The 20142-nt window shown below is 39.3% G+C and overlaps 1 long non-coding RNA gene across 1 annotated transcript in view; it reads right to left on the reverse strand.

The window, feature by feature from the left end:
* Positions 1-747: 747 nt before the first annotated feature.
* Positions 748-20142, reverse strand: part of LOC129644018 (uncharacterized) — a 165015-nt gene continuing 145620 nt past the window's right edge. Inside the window, exon 3 of the long non-coding RNA XR_008710702.1 lies at positions 748-3898. This is a non-coding gene — a long non-coding RNA (uncharacterized LOC129644018). The remainder of the gene's footprint in view (positions 3899-20142) is intronic.

Consider the following 20142-nt stretch of genomic DNA (forward strand, 5'->3'; position numbering starts at 1 on the left):
TAGTCTCCACAGTGTGCCTCCGACCATAGCAAAGTAAAAAAACATGAGAGTGTTCAGACAGAGGGCCTGGGTTTGGGCCCCAGTTCCCTATGGATGTGTGGGGTTTGGGGAAGATCCTGCCAATGCCATATGCCTATGCAAAGTGAAGTGAAATGCTAAAAGAACCAGGGACCAGAAGAGGCAAATTCAGACAAGAAACTGGCTGGATTCCACACACAGGCATTAAAATACAGTATTTGTTTTTCTCTCTCTGACTAACTTCTCTCTGTATGACAGTCTCTAGGTCCATCCACATCTCTGAATGACCCAACGCTATTCCTTTTAATGGCTAATCTTCCAGTATATATATGTATCATGTCTTCTTTATCCATTCCTCTGTCATGGACATTCAGGTTGCTTCCATGCCCTGGCTATTCTTAATAGTGCTGCAATGAACATTGAGACACATGTGTTTGTTTGAATTTTGGCTTTCTCAGGATATATGCCCAGTATCAGGATTGCTGAGTCATATGGTAATACTTATAGTTTTTTAGGAACCTCCAGACAGTTCTCCATAGTGGCTGTATCAATTTACTTTCCCACCAACAGTACAAGAAGATTCCCTTTTCTCCATACCCTCTCCAGTATTTACTGTTTGTAGACTTTTTATGATGGCCATTCTGACCAGTGTGAGGTGATCTCTCATTGTAGCCTTGATTTAAATTTCTCTAATAATTAATGATGCTGAGCATCTTTTCATGTGCCTCTTGGCCATCTGTATATATATGTGGAATCTGGAAAAATGCAAACCTGTTTGCAAGGCAGAAATAGAGATGTAGATATAGGTAACAAATATATGGACATTAAGAAAGGAAAAGGGGAGGTGGGATGAATTGGGAGATTGAGATTGACCTATATACACTAATATGTATAAAACAGATAACTAATGAGAACCTGTTTTATAGTACAGGGAACTCCAATGGTGCTTAATGGTGGCCTAAATGGGAAGGAAATACAAAAAAGAAGAGCTATATATATATGTATGGCTGATTTGCTTTGCTGTACAGCAGAAACCTACACAGCAGTGTAAAGCAACTATACCCCAATAAAAAAGGACACAATAAAAAATTAACCAATATAAACCTACAAGTAAATAAACCCTCAAAACTCAGCAAAAAATAAAGAAAGAAAGAAACCAACTAGAGATGGGTCCTTGTGACTGAATCAAGGGTAGAGTCCACAGCGGGCATTAATAGTGGATGTCAGCTGCGTGGAGACCAGGAGGAAGAAGTTACCATAAGAATGAATAGAGAAACGAATCGCCAGTCCAGGTCTGATGCCTGAGATAGGGTGCTCGGGGCTGGTGCACTTGGATGACCCAGAGGGATGGGATGGGGAGGGAGGTGGGAGGGAGGTTGAAGAAGGGAAACACATGTACACCCATGGCGGATTCATGTCAATGTGTGGCAAAACCACTACAATATTGTAAAGTAATTCATTTCAGTTCAGTTCAGTCACTCAGTCCTGTCCGACTCTTTGAGACCCCATGAATTGCAGCACCCCAGGCCTCCCTGTCTATCACTAACTCCAAGAGTTCACTCAAACTCACGTCCATCGAGTCAGTGATGACATCCAGCCATCTCATCCTCTGTCGTCCCCTTCTCCTCTTGCTCCCAATCCCTCCCAGCATCAGAGTCTTTTCCAATGAGTCAACTCTTCGCATGAGGTGGCCAAAGTACTGGAGTTTCAGCTTTAGCATCATTCCTTCTAAAGAACACCCAGGACTGATCTTTAACATGAAGTGGTTGGATCTCCTTGCAGTCCAAGGGACTCTCAAGAGTCTTCTTCAACACCACAGTTCAAAAGCATCAATTCTTTGGCACTCAGCTTTCTTCACAGTCCAACTCTCACATCCATACATGACCACTGGGAAAACAATAGCCTTGACTAGACAGACCTTTGTTGGCAAAGTAATGTCTCTGCTTTTGAATATGCTATCTAGGTTGGAAATAACTTTCCTTCCAAGGAGTAAGCATATTTTAATTTCATGGCTGCAGTCACCATCTGCAGTGATTTTGGAGCCCCCCCAAAAAATAAAGTCTGACACCGTCTCCACTCTTTCCCCATCTATTTGCCATGAAGTGATGGGACCGGATGCCATGATCTTCATTTTCTGAATGTTGAGCTTTAAGCCAACTTTTTCACTCTCCACTTTCACTTTCATCAAGAGGCTTTTGAGTTCCTCTTCACTTTCTGCCATAAGGGTGGTTTCATCTGCATATCTGAGGTTATTGATATTTCTCCCAGCAATCTTGATTCCAGCTTGTGCTTCCTCCAGCCCAGCATTTCTCATGATGTACTCTGCATATAAGTTAAATAAGCAGGGTGACAATACACAGCCTTGACGTACTCCTTTTCCTATTTGGAATCAGTCTGTTGCTCTATGTCCAGTTCTAACTGTTGCTTTCTGAACTGCATATAGGTTTCTCAAGAGGCAGGTCAGGTGGTCTGGTATTCCCATCTCTTTCAGAATTTTTCATAGTTTATTGTGATCCACACAGTCAAAGGCTTTGGCATAGTCAATAAAGCAGAAATAGATGCCTTTCTGGAACTCTCTTGTTTTTTCCATGATCCAGCAGATGTTGGCAATTTGATCTCTGATTCCTCTGCCTTTTGTAAAACCAGCTTAAACATCTGGAAGTTCACGGTTCACATATTGCTGAAGCTTGGCTTGCAGAATTCTGAGCATTACTTTACTAGTGTGTGAGATGAGTGCAATTGTGTGGTAGTTTGTCCATTCTTTGGCATTGCCTGTCTTTGGGATTGGAATGAAAACTGACCTTTTCCAGTCCTGTGGCCACTGCTGAGTTTTCCAAATTTGCTGGCATATTGAGTGCAGCACTTTCACAGCATCATCTTCCAGGATTTGAAAGAGCTCAACTGGAATTCTATCACCTCCACTAGCTTTTTTCTTAGTGATGCTTCCTAAGGCCAACTTGACTTCACATTCCAGGATGTCTGGCTCTAGGTGAGTGATCACACCATCGTGATTATCTTGGTCGTGAAGATCTTTTTTGTACAGTTCTGTGTATTCTTGCCACCTCTCCTTAATTTAATCTTCTGCTTCTGTTAGGTCCATACCATTTCTGTCCTTTATTGAGCCCATCGTTGCATGAAATGTTCCCTTGGTATCTCTAATTTTCTTGAAGAGACCTCTAATCTTTCCCATTCTGTTGTTTTCCTCTATTTCTTTGCATTGATCGCTGAGGAAGGCTTTCTTATCTCTCCTTGCTATTCTTTGGAACTCTGCATTCAGATGTTTATATCTCCTTTTCTCCTTTGCTTTTTGCTTCTCTTCTTTTCACAGCTATTTGTAAGGCCTCCTCAGACAGCCATTTTTCTTTTTTGCATTTATTTTCCATGGGGATGGTCTTGATCCCTGTCTCCTGTACAATGTCATGAACCTCAGTCCATAGTTCATCAGGCACTCTATCTATCAGATCTAGTCCCTTAAATCTATTTTTCACTTCCACTGTATAATCATAAGGCATTTGATTTAGGTCATACCTGAAAGGTCTAGTGGTTTTCCCTACTTTCTTCAATTTAAGTCTGAATTTGGCAATAGGGAGTTCATGATCTGAGCCACAGTCAGCTCCCAGTCTTGTTTTTGTTGACTGTATAGAGCTTCTCCATCTTTGGCTGCAAAGAATATAATCAATCTGATTTTGGTGTTGACTATCTGGTGATGTCCATGTGTAGAATCTTCTCTTGTGTTGTTGGAAGAGGGTGTTTGCTATGACCAGTGCATTTTCTTGGCAAAACTCTATTAGCCTTTGCCCTTCTTCATTCTGTATTCCAAGGCCAAATTTGCCTGTTACTCCAGGTGTTTCTTGACTTCCTACTTTTGCATTCCACTCCCCTATAATGAAAAGGACATCTTAATTAGCCTCCAATTAAAATAAATTTAAAAAAAAAGAATGAATGGAGCAAAGGAGGATTAGCTACGCATTCCTGATATTTTGACAGGGGAGGCTTTGCAGACCCTGGGGAGAGCATCACCCTCCCCCACCAGAAGGGCATATGAATTTACTTGGAAATGTTTAACTTCCCTGACCCACCATAAACTCACCTTGGATGTTTAGTGGGCATATGGGTTCAAGAGAAGGAGGAAGTCCCTTCGAGAAAACAATGTGATCTTCTTGTGTATTTGAGTTGAACTTTCTATCCAAGTTTACAAGTTTAAGATTCCAACCTTTAATAATTTTTAAAAAAAATCATTCTGTTTATTGGGATTTGCTTACAATTATAAAGTAACACATATTCATTGCAGATAATTTGGTATATATAGTTCAATTCAAAAACACTTTATTCTCCCATCATTTGGAGATGTATTTTCCCATGTATTCATTTAGTGAGCATGTGCTGTGCTTATTAACTCAAATATGTTTTTCATTAAACAATACTTAAATTCATTAAACAACGTAAGACCATTGTGTTCTTACTATTCATCCCTTAATTGATTTAATCACACCCTGTTGCTATTTATTTAGACTGTTTCCACTATTTCCTTTTCTAAATAATACTCTGATGAGTCTTTAGTTTCATAAACCTTTGTGTGCATCTTTGTAATTCTAACTAGATAAATTAATAGGCGTGAAAACAATAGCGTTCCATTTTCAAGACTTATCAATCTTATGCACATTTTCATCACTTTATTCATGTTACAGCTGGACTGGTGTATGTAACTACCAGCAGGGTATGAGATGATCCATTTCTCTCTTCTTTCAAAAACTTTCAATTAAAAAAAAAAAATTGTAAAATCTCTGCCAGTAGATACAATGGCATCTTGTTTTTAAAAAAAATTTTTTTTATTGGAAACCCAATGGAAATGAAAATTTCTCATATGGCAGGTTAAGTTTTCATTGAAATTAAATGTTCAGATACTTTCTTACCTGTCTCAGGACATTTGCCACCTCACTATTGTTTTGCAGTCTCCTTTATTGTAAGGATTATTAACCCTGGTTGTCACATTTGTTGCAATTTTTCTCCCATCTTGACATCACTTTATAATTTTTTAGAAGCTTTCTTTCACTTTAGTATACAAATAAAACATATTTTATAAACATATATATTATAATACATACAGATATATGTTTAAAGATAAAATACTGAGATGGGCTCATCCTAGCCAATTTATCTTTGATTTACAACTATTCACAGAACATTGAGAATATGCTGTTACTGGCACAGAGTAATGATTCTAGTAAATTAAGGAAACAAGTTTAAACAAATATGTGCTTACTCAAACTCTGCCTACCAGGACCTGCTGCTCTCAGCCCACACAGTCTTCACATGAGCTTCAGTGACTTTCAATGTCCTAAAATGTCCTAGTCCTTGAGAGAATAGTAAATATAGTAACAGATAGTGTCTAGGGTTTTACAGTTCTTTCACATTCTCCACAGAGAGGATCTCCTTTAACTGGAGGAGCTGGTGCATTTTGTTCCATCTTACAGAAGGAGAATGAGCTTGGTCACTTGACAATGATGCTCAGGCGTGAGTGGGAAGGTATGACCAGTGTACACACACAGTTCTCTCTCCACCTTGAATTTCATGCTTCTTTTTTCCCACAGGACTACCTTCCCAGCATTAAATGATTTTCTTAGTGTACTTATCTAGGCTGGGAAACATTGTGAGAAGTAAAAGTATCGTTTCTTGGATACTATGTGAAAAGTGAAATTTGAACATAGGTTAGGCTCTTGTCAGAGAAAGCAATGGCACCCCACTACAATATTCTTGCCTGGAAAATCCCATGGACGGAGGAGCCTGGTAGGCTGCAGTCCATGGGGTCGCTAAGAGTCAGACACGACTGAGCGACTTCACTTTCACTTTTCACTTTCATGCATTGGAGAAGGCAATGGCAACCCACTCCAGTGTTCTTGCCTGGAGAATCCCAGGGACAGGGGAGCCTGGTGGGATGCCGTCTATGGGGTCGCACAGAGTCAGACATGACTGAAGCGACTTAGCAGTAGCAGCAGTAGCAGTAGGCTCTTGTAAATTAAATGCAATTGTCAAGATATATACTTGACCCTAACAGTAACCTGAAACAGGAAAAAGAATGTGGAATCTCATTTTTCTTGTCTTAGAATCTCCCCACTATGGGAGATCCAAGTTTCTGATTCTTTAGAGGGCTCTTGTAACAAAAATGAGGAGGCATGTCAGTATGCAATCATCTCTGAGGGTACAAGAGCTGAAACATATTAAAAGCAATAGACCTAGGAGGCCAATGCCTTATCCATTAGGAAAAAAAAAGTATATGCATCTTGCAATAAAAAACATGGAAAATAAAGTTAAAAATAAATAAATAAATAAAAGCAATAGACCTAAATATATGATCATTAAATGTTTGCTTTATTCCAGGCCAAAGGAGCATCTCTGAATTTTCACCCAACTCTCCCACCAGCACACTCTCAATCTACCCTGCCTCTTAGTCTGGCCTTAGTTTCCTGAATAATACTTATCATCTCTCACATTGTATGCATTTATTGGGTTACTTATTTATCATCTATACCCACGCACTAAAATGTAAGTTCCATAAGAACTGGGACTTTGTTGTAATCATTACATTATTGTCAGTCCCTAAAATAATTCCAGAGGTTATGTAAGGATGTGAAGAAGGCTGAGCACCAAAGAATTGATGGTGCTGGAGAAGACTCTTAACAGTCCCTTGGACAGCAAGGAAATCAAACCAGTCAATCCTATAGGAACTCAACCCTGAATATTCATTGGAAGGACTGAAACTGATTCTGAAGCTAAAACTCCAATACTTTGGCCACCTGATGTGAAGAGCTGACTCACTGGAAAAGACCCTGATGCTGGGAAATGGGAAAGATGAGGCAGGAGGAGAAGAGGGTAAAAGTAGTTGAGATGGTTAGATGGTATCATCCACTCAATGGAAACGAGTTTGAGCAAACTCCAGGAGATAGTGAAGGACAACAGGGAAGCCTGGTGTGCTGCAGTCCAGGGGATCACAAAGAATTGGACATGACTGAACGACTGAACAATAACAAAAATAATGCATCCGGTCCCACCACTTCATGGGAAATAGATGGGGAAACAGTGGAAACAGTGTCAGACTTTATTTTTCTGGGCTCCAAAATTACTACAGATGGTGACTGCAGCCATGAAATTAAAAGACGCTTACTCCTTGGAAGGAAAGTTATGACCAACCTAGATAGCATATTCAAAAGCAGAGACATTACTTTGCCAACAAAGGTTCGTCTAGTCAAGGCTATGATTTTTCCTGTGGTCATGTATGGATGTGAGAGTTGGACTGTGAAGAAGGCTGAGCACCAAAGAATTGATGCTTTTGAACTGTGGTGTTGGAGAAGACTCTTGAGAGTCCCTTGGACTGCAAGGACATCCAACCAGTCCATTCTGAAGGAGATCAGCCCTGGGATTTCTTTGGAAGGAATGAGGCTAAAGCTGAAACTCCAGTCCTTTGGTCACCTCATGCGAAGAATTGACTCATTGGAAAAGACTCTGATGCTGGGAGGGATTGGGGGCAGGAGGAGAAGGGGATGACAGAGGATGAGATGGCTTGATGGCATCGCTGACTCGATGGACGTGAGTCTGAGTGAACTCCGGGAGTTGGTGATGGACAGGGAGGCCTGGCATGCTGCGATTCATGGGGTCGCAAAGAGTCGGAGACGACTGAGCTACTGATCTGATCTGATAGCACAATAAGCACCAAATAAATATTTGTGGTAGAATAAATAGGTAAGGACTGAGTAACAGTAGATTTTCAGGTAGACCACAAGAGACATCATCCCCTCCCCTAAAGTCTGTACAAGGATATCTGGAATGCAGCTTCTCTTTACCACCTCCCCTCTCCCTGGTCATCCTGAGGGTACACCAATATCTTCCCAATTGGAAATTTTATTGAAAATTAATATTTAAATGATAATATACTGGTGGACCTATAAAGCTTAATCAAGTTTGTTATGTTACAAAATATATTTGATTTACTGTTATTTTTAAAGTACATATTGACTCTGGAAAATAATATGATACTTTGAACAGACACACTAGAACTTACTCACAAGTATCACATAAGATGAAGTTCCTTTTGAGTAACTGAGAGCCCAGATGAGAGTCTCTTTACCAAAAGAGATATATTTATTTATCTTACATAAAAGCCTAGAGGTGAACAGTCTAAGACTGGTGTAAGACTCAATTTCATAAAATATTTTTAGCACCTGGATTCCATCCTGTTATTCTAATACTTATTTGCCCTTCAATCCCAAGGCCACTTCATGGAGCAAAATAGCTGCTTTAGCTCCAGCAATTTTGTAGCACTCTAGCTTGTAAAGAGGATAAAGGGACAAAGAAGAAAGGGCAAACAGTCCATGATGAATGTCTATTAAAGCAAATTCAGGAAAGCCACATGATACTTGTGCTTATATTCAAAACTAAGTGACCTGGTCTCATCTTGCTTGAAGGGAGGCAGGAAAATATAGTCCTTATCTCTTGTGATCACATGTATGTGTTAAGTTGCTTCAGTCATGTCTGACTCTTTGGAACCCTATGGACGGTAGCCCACCAAGCTCCTCTGTCCATGGGACTTTAGAGGCAAGAATATTGGAGTGGGTTGCCATTCCCTTCTTCAGGAGATCTTCCTGACCCAAGAATTGAACCCACATCTCTTACATCTCCTGCATTGGCAGGCAGTTTCTTTACCACTAGCGCCAATGGGATCCTGTGATCATGGATCCAGCTAAATACTGGGGACTCCTCTACCACATAACAAGGAAGAATGGATATAAAGGACAGCTAGTACTTTTTATCAAGGCATTCAGCTGAGTGTTTTTCAATTCAGTATAATCATCCCAAGAGGCCAAGTACTTATTCCAACGATACTGTCATTGCCACTAATTTAAATTACCTTAAGAGCCATTTTTTATACTTGTCCCCGAAGGTGTCAAATATTCAATCTTAAAGAGAAGACTTGAGTTTTGAAACATCAGAGAGTCGTCTCAGATGAAATTTTCTGTGTATAACATGTGAAAAAATTAGTAATGTCATCTGAGGCCTATAAGTTAGATATGACTTTAAACTTACAAGCCCAGTACATCTCTGGAAACAATTTCTAAAGACATCATTAGTACCACCACTTAATAAAGCCTGAAAACTTATGAGGATGGATATTATCATATATGATACTTTATCCTTTAACCATAGTACTCAAGTAAATTTACTGTCCTCAACTGGTCAACTTCTAAACCAGTTTCCATTTGTCTGAATAGGATGCTCTAACAGTCGGTGGTGTATCATTTAAAATTTTTCAGTTGAGTTCTTCTTTCCTAGGATGAAGAGGATCTATCTCCAAAATTTACATAAAGATGCTCTAAAGTTAAAATCTTATAGTAGAAAAGCTACTGGGAGCTCATTTAGAATACCATATGATATTTCATTTCCACCAATTAACTGGAGGGCATGTTAATTATCTGTACACCTCAAAACATTAAATTCTATCAGCAAATTGAAATTAGGAAACATTACAAGTTTTGACTACATTTTAAATCAGTTTCTAGAATCTGATATCTAATTCATTTTGCTTTTGAGTCTTTGTCAATTGTTCTAAACCAGAAAAGTAGTTCTTTGTTAGAGTTCCAGAACTCAGCTAGACATTGTGCACTCTGGGGCTTTTCCCAGAAAGTGGTGCCCCTTACATGCCCTGGTAACATGCCATCATAGTGTGTTGTGCTTGGCTATTGATCTTTTACCAGATTTAAGGCTCCTTTAACTATAGTTTCAATTATAATAAAAAATTATTATTTTCAACTATGACATAATCACATAATCATAATCACTGAAAAACGAACTCCCCAGGTCGGTAGGTGCCCAATATGCTACTAGAGATCAGTGGAAAAAGAACTCCAAAAAGAATGAAGAGATGGAGCCAAAAGAAAAACAACACCCAGTTGTGGATGTGACCCGTGATGGAAGCAAAGTCCAGTGCTGTAAAGAACAGTATTGCGTAGGAACCTGGAATGTTAGGTCCATGAATCAAGGCAAATTGTAAGTGGTTGAACAGGAGATGGCAAAAGTGAATGTAGACAGTTTAGGAATCAGAGAACTAAAAAGGACTGGAATGGGTGAATTTAACTCAGATGACCATTATATCTACTACTGTGGGCAAGAATCCCTTAGAAGAAATGGAGTAGCCAATTATAATCAACAAGAGGGTCCGAAATGCAGTACTTGGATGCAATCTCAAAAACGACAGAATGATTTTTGTTTGTTCCCAAGGCAAACCATTCAATATCACGGTAATCCAAGCCTATGCCCCGACCAGTAATGCTGAAGAAGCTGAAATTGAATGGTTCTGTGAAGATCTACAAGACCTTCTAGAACTAACAAGCAAAAAAGATGTCCTTTTCATTATAGGGGAGTGGAAAGCGAAAGCAGGAAGTCAAGAAACACCTGGAATAACAGGCAGATTTGGCCTTGGAGTACAGAATGAAGCAGGGCGAAGGCTAATAGAATTTTGCCAAGAGAACTCACTGGTCATAGCAACACCCTCTTCCAACAACACAAGAGAAGACTCTATACATGGACATCACCAGATGGTAGACATCAATATCAGATTGATTATATTCTTTGCAGCCAAAGATGGAGAAGCCCTATACAGTCAGTAAAAACAAGACCAGGAGCTGACTGTGGCTCAGATCATGAACTCCTTACTGCCAAATTCAGATTTAAATTGAAGAAAGTAGGGAAAACCACTAGACCATTCAGGTATGACCTAAATCAAATCCCTTATGATTATACAGTTTAAGTGAGAAATAGATTCAAGGGATTAGATCTGATAGAGTGCCTGAAAAACTATGGACTGAGGGTCGTGACATTGTACAGGAGGCAGGGATCAAGACCATCCCCAAGAAAAATAAATGCAAAAAGGCAAAGGTAGTACACATTTGTGTAAAGGAAACACCCAAGCTTTCAGGATTATTCGTTTACCTAGAATGTTACCAGTCAATCTAAGCCTTTGGAAACCGGGTGATAAATGGGGTTTAGGCTTGGGACTATCTCATAGTGGGAATGGTATGCCCATGTATCCACCCTATAGTTATTTTCTAAGTTTAGATTGTATTGATGAAATAAATATGCTCAACTATGGGCAGAATCAGCATCCATATGTGTTTTATATGCATGTGTATATCTGTTTAATATTCACAATGACCTATGAGGTAAATCATGTTAATTTCCCACTTTACAGATGACAAAATTAAGACACAAAGTGAATAGATAACTTGTCCATGAGCACAAGCCTATCTTGTGACAGAGATGGAATTTGAATTCAGGTAGTCAGTTTCCAGAATTTGTACTTTATCTATTACTATATTGCTGAATATAGAGTAAACCCATTTCTTCCTTCTCCTTTCAAAAAAATGCATGTGCACACACAAACATATTTTAGGAAAATATATGAACAGCACAATGGATACTTTAGGTAAGCATGACAGGAGTGAGAGGAAAGACTTTTCATTTTTATTTTATATATTTTTTGTACTGCTTGATTTTTTTAACCATGTGTATATTTTATTTCTATTTTAATATAAGCAGAAACATGAGGGAAAAGTGTATGTAAAGGCCCTGAAGTAGAAAAAACTTGTTTTTTGAGAAACAAAAGGAAATTTTTATGATTGATATATAGACAAATCTAGGAGAAGTAATGATGAGCTTTACGAGGAAGGCAAACTTTTGCAGGCCATTTGAAATATATTTTGGAACTTGTCCTAAAAGCAATGAGAAATCATTTAGAGTTTTAAGCCTGGGAGTAATACAATCAGATCAATGTGTTTTAAGGAATTCACCAGGTTGACTCCTAGATTGGATAGGAGCAAAAGTGGATGCCAGGGTCTATTTACAAGTGAATTAGAATAAGGCAGAAAAGATGATGATGGTGACTTAGACTGTGACAGTGGCAATGGAGAAAGAAATAAGTGGATGGATTGCACAGATATCAAATGGAAAGACCAATTTGATTTGGTGGCTGACAGTATAGTGAGAGACAGAGAAGAGAGAAGAGTGACTCCCAGTATGCCAATTTTGGCCATTACATAGATGGAACAAATCTATTATAATAACTCCTCCTGTCCTCTCACTCCATACTCCATCACGGTAGATGGATCAAGATGTGGAGATATAACAAAAGTTGGCCCAATCAGAGTCATTCCTAGGATGGAAGTTATGAGTGAAAGTACCTTCTTTCCCTTTCTATATGCAACCGTGAATCTGGACTTAGCAATAGAGATGTAGTCAACACAAAAGGAGGAGGAGATATCAGTGTACAGGTGGGTATAAGACAAAAATTGAGAGATTTAAAGAGACATCTGGTAGCATGGACTGCTTCGTTACCCAGCTATTTCCACCAGTCAAAGCAACACAAGACTCTATAGTTTCCTTTTCGCCTCAGGGAAATTTAAGTTGTATTTCTTGCACTCAAAGTGGCACTTGCAGCTCAAAGTGTCATTAATATGATTCAGGTAATAGTTAGGAAATAAAGGAAGGAGGCCTTGAGAAGTGACACTACATGAGGATGAGTAAAGCAAGAAAACAAGAAGAATGCTAATGTTCTAGTTTGTGAGGGTGGAGCCTGGTACCATTAACTGAGATAGAGTATAGAACAGGTTTGGGGAAAGACAGTGAGTTGAATTTTACACATGTTACATTTAGGGTGCCTATCAGTCATTCAGGGGACCTTCAGTTGACAATTAGATTTAAATAAATCTTGATAGACTTGTATCCAGTTCTGGAAATTTAAAGGCTAGATAATTTTATTACACAAAGATGAGAGATGAAAAGTTTAAAAAAAAAATGATGGTATTTGGGAAACCGCACAGAGTGAGAAAAATAGTCGAATGAGACTGAGAGTCTGGAGAACATCAGCTGTTAACTCTCCAAATGAGAATAGCACATTAAGCAGATAGAAATACCATAAAAACACAAAACAAAACAAGGATGTTCCAGGTTATAGAAACTAAGTGGTGGAGAAAATCTTGGGAGATTCCTTAATAATGGACAGAGCTCTCAATGCCAAAGAGTCAGCCAAAAACCGCCTCTTTTAAAAGCTGCAAAGAGGCCCAATGTCTGAGTCTCCTTGGCAACTAGAAGCGCTATTGATGGTCTTATAAGAGCTACGTTAATAGAACAGAGAGAAGAAAAACACATTTTCAGTGGGCTAGGATAAACATGTGAGGTGAGGAAGTTAGTTACAACTAATGTAGTTCTCAAGTTTTCATAAATAGAGGATGAAAGAGTTGGATCATATTTAGATGCAAATATAGACAAGGTTTTAGTAGGTTAGGAAAAACACAAATGGGAAAGCTATACCCACACACACACACAAAAACACACACACACCTGTGTGCAATGTATAAACTACATATATATGTAGTATATGAAGTACCCATATACACTCATATATATAATAACTACATATACATACATATTCTGGGACCAGAACTCCTGGGCTTAAATCTTACTGTCTGAGAACAATTTGTATAATGTCTCTGCGCTTCCTTTATCATTTCTGTTATATTAAGATAATGGAATAATAATTGAAATTGTTTATTGGAATTGTTGTGAGGATTAAATGAGTTAATGCTTAGAAAGGACACAATTTACTTATCATCACAGCAAAGACAATCCATCTTAGAGAGTGGTTATAGTCACTAGGAAATTTCTTCCTTCTAGGCTGCTCAAGTGTGTAGGGAGAGAAGTATGCCAATGCTCACACAGATACATCATTATCTTGACTCCTTAATAATGGATAGAACTCTTAATGCCAAGAACACTTTGGATCGGCTGACAGGGCATTAAGCATTGATTTTCTGGCTTTCCCTGTCAGTCTTCTTTGTCATAAGTTTTTTTCCTCTCAACTCCAGGCCCTCAGGTCTCCTTTTAATCTACTTAGTCTGACTCCCAGAAGTGCTGCTTTTCAGGGCCACAAATAGCATGACATCATTGTCACGGAAGAGGGTGGAGCACATGCCTCAAACTTGAGCCAAGTAGTATTAAGGGCACCTGCCTGGGACTCCATCTCTATGGGATAGTTAGGTTCATTTCTCATAAATTTTGGATACATATTCCATAGAATATGCAGCAATTTTAAAAATTATGAAGCAAAGTTGAGTAAAATGCTTATAATATGATGTAATAAAAGTCAGAATTGTGAAATTAATCCACAATATAATTTTAATTCTGAAAATGCAGACAGGTTTGTGAGTATGTACATGGTGCTTGAAAACATAGAAAGATTGAAAGGAAAAAACATAAACATCTTGAAACTGTCTATACGGGGCGTATGATTTTATCTTCTTTATACTTTTGCATTTATTTACAGAGAATTTTTATGATTTAAAAAATCATATTTCATATACAGAGAAGTTTTCTGACAATCAAGAACTTTCCTTCTTTATATTGTTCCCAAGCATCTGGCCTGGATAATTCCATGGTCTGTATTGTCTATGGGGTCACAAAGAGTTGGACACAACTGAGTGACTTTCACGTTCAAGCAAATTTGCAGACAGTTACAATGCTCTTGTACCAAAACTTTAGGTAAAACTCATTTTGGAAAATATCAGTGGTGATCCAGACCTCAGGTCAGTTAAAGAGAAGAGTTTCACTTATTCCTTCTTGTCTTGCTTAAAGTGGCAACAGATCTTGGTTTTCATATTCTTTCCAAACAGCAAAGGTGTTTGCTGACTCTGTGTCAGGTTATGTATTCTAGCAATAGAGCAAGGAACAAAACAGATACACATTCCTGTCCTCAAGGAGCAGCACGTCTACATTGATCTCTTAATTATCACCTTAGAATATTGTCATTTAATGCATCACGTGTGCATGCGTGCTAAGTTGCTTCAGTCCTGTCCGACTCTTTGCAGCCCTATGGACATAGTCCCCCAGGCTCCTCTGTCCATGGGATTCTCCAAGCAAGACTACTGGAGTGGGTTGCCATGCCCTACTCCAGGAGATCTTCCCAACCCAGGGTTAGTGCATCATCGTACTGACTATATCATCATTTTTTTCACCTTGTACTTGTCTTTTCACATACTGCTCTGGTTTTCTCTCAGGATTCCTGCTGGCAGGTCTGGTTGGGTTAAGGTGGGGACTGTCTGGGCAAAGGGAAGGGAAAGAAAAAGGAACTAACAAATTTCAAGTAATCTGTTATCTCATGTAATCCTTATAATCTAATGGGACAGGTCGTTTTAACTGCCTGTGGTAGATGAGGATACACAGGTTTGGTGATGCTAAGCATCATTTCAAATGTTGTGTGGCTTATAAGTGGCAGAGATGGGATTCAAACCCAAGTCTGCTGCTGCTGCTGCTGCTAAGTCACTTCAGTCGTGTCTGACTCTGTGCAACCCCATAGACAGCAGCCCACTAGCTCCTCTATCCTTGGGATTCTCCAGGCAAGAATACTGGAGTGGGTTGCCATTTCCTTCTCCAATACTTGAAAGTGAAATGTGAAAGTGACATTGCTCAGTCATGTCTGACTCTTAGCGACCCCATGGACTGCAGCCTACCAGGCTCCTCCATCCATGGGATTTTTCCAGGCAAGAGTACTGGAGTGGGTTGCCATTGCCTTCTCCGAAACTCAAGTCTAACTGACTTTAAAGCCTGTGGCTTTAAAAAGACTTTAAAGGGCTGTGACGCTGCATTCTGGTCACACACAGAGTGAAGCAAGGCACAGAATGAGGAGCTCAGGCAAACTCTCCAATCTCAAATCTTTCTTTCAGTCACCTACTCAGTTATTAAGTCTGAAGAAACTAATTGATTCAGTTTTCATTTTTAAAGTTTTTTCTCATTATCTGGAAGAATAAATAGCTTCCTTGGAGATAACTGTCCCTGTAGAAGTTGATTTTTTAAATTTTTTTTATTAAAAGATAATTGCTTTATAATATTGTGCTGGTTTCTGCCATAAATCAACATGAATCAGCCACAGGTATGTATGGGTCCCCTCCGTCTTGAACTACCCTCCCACCCTATCCCACCCCCCTAAAGTTGTCACAGAACACTGGATCGAGCTCCCCGTGTCACACAGCAAATTCCCACTTGTCATCTACTTTATATATGGCAATGTATATGTTTCCATGTTACTGTCTCAATTTGTCCCACCTTCTTCCTCCCACACTGGGTCCACAAGTCTGTTCTCTGTGTCTGCATCTCCATTGCTGCCCTGCAAATAGATTCATCAGTACCATACTTCTAGATTCCATATACATGTAAATTGTGGTACATATATACAGTGGAAGTTGATTTTAATGGGAAAAAAGGAATAAGAAGGGAAGGAAGGAGGGCAGGAGAGAGGAGGAGAGAGAGAACGAGAACAATGGGAAAACAGGGATAGAATTTTGTGAAGAAGAAAGAGGATAAGTTTTAGACAAGAAGTTTTGCCTGAGCAGCCTGATGGGCCCTCCAGGGAACCCTGCGTCTAGGCCAGCAGGAGGAACAAGAGGTTCATAAGATTCAGAAAGGGGACAGCTTCAGGGCATTCTTTGCCTCCCCACTTTGCCTTAGGACTCTGCCTCCAAAACCAGTTATTCTCTGAACTCTGATTTTCATCTCTAATCAATTTGTATTGAGCTATTAATGTAATTTGATTTAGATACAATAAAATCCATCCATATTCATGTGCAGTTGGATGAGTTTTGACAAGTACGTATTCCCATGTAACGAACTCCCCAGTGAGAGCATAGCACATTTCCATCAGCCCAGAAAGTTCACTCATGCCATTGGCAGTCCATTCCAAACTCCCTGTATACTCAACCGATCTAATTTCTATCACTCCTGATTAATTTTGTCAGGTCTGCTTTTAACCAATCCCTGGGTGGATTGGTGACTGTGACATCTCATGACATAACTTTGCCAAGCTTCTTAGCTGCCCATTTTGTTGTACTCTGTGATGACCCAGAGGGGTGGGATGGGGGTAGGTAGGAGGGAGGTTCCAGAGAGAGAGGATATATGTATACATACAGCAGATTCACTTCTCCTTACAGCAGAAACTAACACAACATTATAAAGCGATTACTCTCCAATTTTTACAAAGGCATAGCCATCAGAATTAATGGCACCTTTTCTGCAATTGATGCCAGTCACTTCTCACAGGCAGCCACAGTACCTTTTATCCTACAGGTGATGATTTCTTAGAGGCTGAACCTGGCTCTGCACCCCTATCTTCTGGGAATATAGCTGAACAGGTTAAAGAGGGCTCCCCTTGGTTTCCAGGAATGACTGTTATAGCTGCCCACATAAAAACTCTCGTGTGTTTGAAATTCTGTTGGATGCTGAGTGCTCAGGTTGTTTACCTGTCTTGCAAGATCTTTAGGGAGAACATTTGCAAGTATTTGTTCTCATGCTATTTGAGATTTCAGAAAGTTGTTCTCTTCAATGATCCACTGTCTTGGAGTATTATTCACAGAATTAGAGGCTTTAACTACCTTTGTGATTATTATACAAAAAACACCTTCTATTAAAAAGAAAAGCAATGTGTCCTGTTGTGAAATAATTAATAGGCAGATGGGTGTGTTTACCCACTGAGCCATAATATTAGAGATATCAGGTATTCCTTCCATAAGACCCTCTACTTAAAAATGCTTATGATTCACATCAGTGATCTTCGGAGCTTTGAATAAAAAAAGAAAAATCTTTCAATGGTATAGAGAAGTCAGAATTTCAACTTTGTGAAGATAATTTTCAGAATAAAGATAGATTTCTATTTTCAAAAAATGCTTATGATGCATGCATGCCCTCTCTAATATTTTCCTTATGGGAAGTAAACAAGATCTCCACATGTATTGAGACAAAGTAGGGGACAATTGTTCAGAATTCACTAGATTGTATTCCTTCTGTTCAGCATTCAAACTTACTACCTCTAGCATAGAATAGAAATGCAAAGTAAATATATATATAAAGTTTTATTCCCCTCTTTATTCCATTATAAATGCTCATAACATAAAACTTTACCTGCTCTGGGAAGTAGTTCTTCCTTATATCATTTTTATATCTACAAAAATAAGAATAGTTCCTTTCTACTAATCCTTAAAGCTGTAATTATTTTTATTTATTTATTTTCCTTTTCCCCCCAACATATCATAGATAGATAGATAGGTAGAAAATGAAATCTTACTAGGGATGACTAAAGAATCTTTTTAGGGAAGATATATTGGTTTGTTAAAGCTGACATAACCAACTACCACAGACTATGTGGCTTAAACAGGAAAATTTATTTTTTCATAACTAGTCCAAGATCAAGGTGTCAGCAGGTTTGGTTTCTCCTGGGGCCTCTTTGGCTTACGACGACTGCCTTCTCACTGTGTCCTCACATGCTCTTTCCTCCATATCCATGAAGTCTCTTTCTGTGTCTTAACATCCCCTTTCTATAAAAATGACAAAAATCAGATCAGGGTAGGGCCCTCCCTAACTGCCTTATTTTAATTTGATTCCCTCTTTAGAGCTCCTGTCTCCAAACACAGTGATATTCTTAGTTACGAGCGATTAGGGCTTCAACATATAAATTGGGGGAACACTACGCAGGCCATGACAAAAGGTCTAATACTTCGGTTCAGTTCAGTTCAGTTCAGTCGCTCAGTCCTGTCCGACTCTTTGTGACCCCATGAACTGCAGCACAACAGCCCTCCCTGTCCATCACCAACTCCCGGAGTCTACCCAAACCCAGGTCTATTGAGTCAGTGATGCCATCCAACCATCTTACCCTGTGTCGTCCCCTTCTCCTCCTGCCCTCAATCTTTCCCAGCATCAGGGTCTTTTCAAATGATTCAGCTCTTTACATCAGGTGGCCAAAGGATTGGAGTTTCAGCTTCAACATCAGTCCTTCCAATGAACACCCAGGACCAATCTCCTTTAGGATGGACTGATTGGATCTCCTTGCAGTCCAAGGGACTCTCAAGAGTCTTCTCACATGTGTACACTCGTGGAAGATTCATGTTGATGTATGGCAAAACCAATACAATATTGTAAAGAAATTAGCCTCCAATTAAAATAAATAAATTTACATTAAAAAAAAAGCCACAGGAAGCTAATTTCAGAACAACAAAAACAAAAAGAGTTTTCTCGAACACCACAGTTCAAAAGCATCAATGCTTCATTGCTCAGCTTTCTTTATAGTCCAACTCTCACAACCATACACGACCACTGGAAAAACCATAGCCTTGACTAGATGGACCTTTGTTGACAAAGTAATGTCTCTGCTTTTTAATATGCTGTCTAGGTTGGTCATAATTTTCCTTCCAAGGAGCAAGCATCTTTTAATTTCATGGTTGCAGTCACCATCTGCAGTGATTTTGCAGCCCAGAAAAATTAAGTCAGCCACTGTTGCCACTGTTTCCATATCTATTTGCCATGAAGTGATGGGACCAGATGCCAGGATCTTAGTTTTTTGAATGTTGAGCTTTAAGCCAACTTTTTCACTCTCCTTTTCCACTTTCATCAAGAAGGTCTTTAGTTCTTCACTTTCTGCCATAAGGGTGGTGTCATCTGCATATCTGAGGTTGTTGATATTTCCCCTGGCAATCTTGATTCCAGTATGTGCTTCTTCCAGCCCAGCGCTTCTCATGATGTAATCTGCATAGAAGTTAAATAAGCAGGGTGACTATATACAGCCTTGATGTACTCCTTTTCCTATTTGGAACCAGTCTGTTTTTCCACGTCCAGTTCTAACTGTTGCTTCCTGACCTGCATATAGATTTCTCAAGAGGCAGGTCAGGTAGTCTGGTATTCCCATCTCTTTCAGAATTTTCCACAGTTTATTGTGGTCCACACAGTCAAAGGCTTTGGCATAGTCAATAAAGCAGAAATAGATATTTTTCTGGAACTCTCTTGCTTTTTTGATGATCCAGCAGATGTTGGCAATTTGATCTCTTGTTCCTCTGCCTTTCCTAAAACCAGCTTGAACATCTGGAAGTTCATGGTTCATGTATTGCTGAAGCCTGGCTTGGAGAATTTTAAGTATGACTTTACTAGCGTGTGAGATGAGTGCAATTGTGTGGTAGTTTGACCATTCTTTGGCATTGCCTTTCTTTGCAATTGGAATGAAAACTGACCTTTCCCAGTCCTGTGGCCACTGCTGAGTTTTCCAAA

Source organism: Bubalus kerabau, chromosome 2, assembly GCF_029407905.1.
Source record: "Bubalus kerabau isolate K-KA32 ecotype Philippines breed swamp buffalo chromosome 2, PCC_UOA_SB_1v2, whole genome shotgun sequence".
NCBI classification, from domain to species: domain Eukaryota; kingdom Metazoa; phylum Chordata; class Mammalia; order Artiodactyla; family Bovidae; genus Bubalus; species Bubalus kerabau.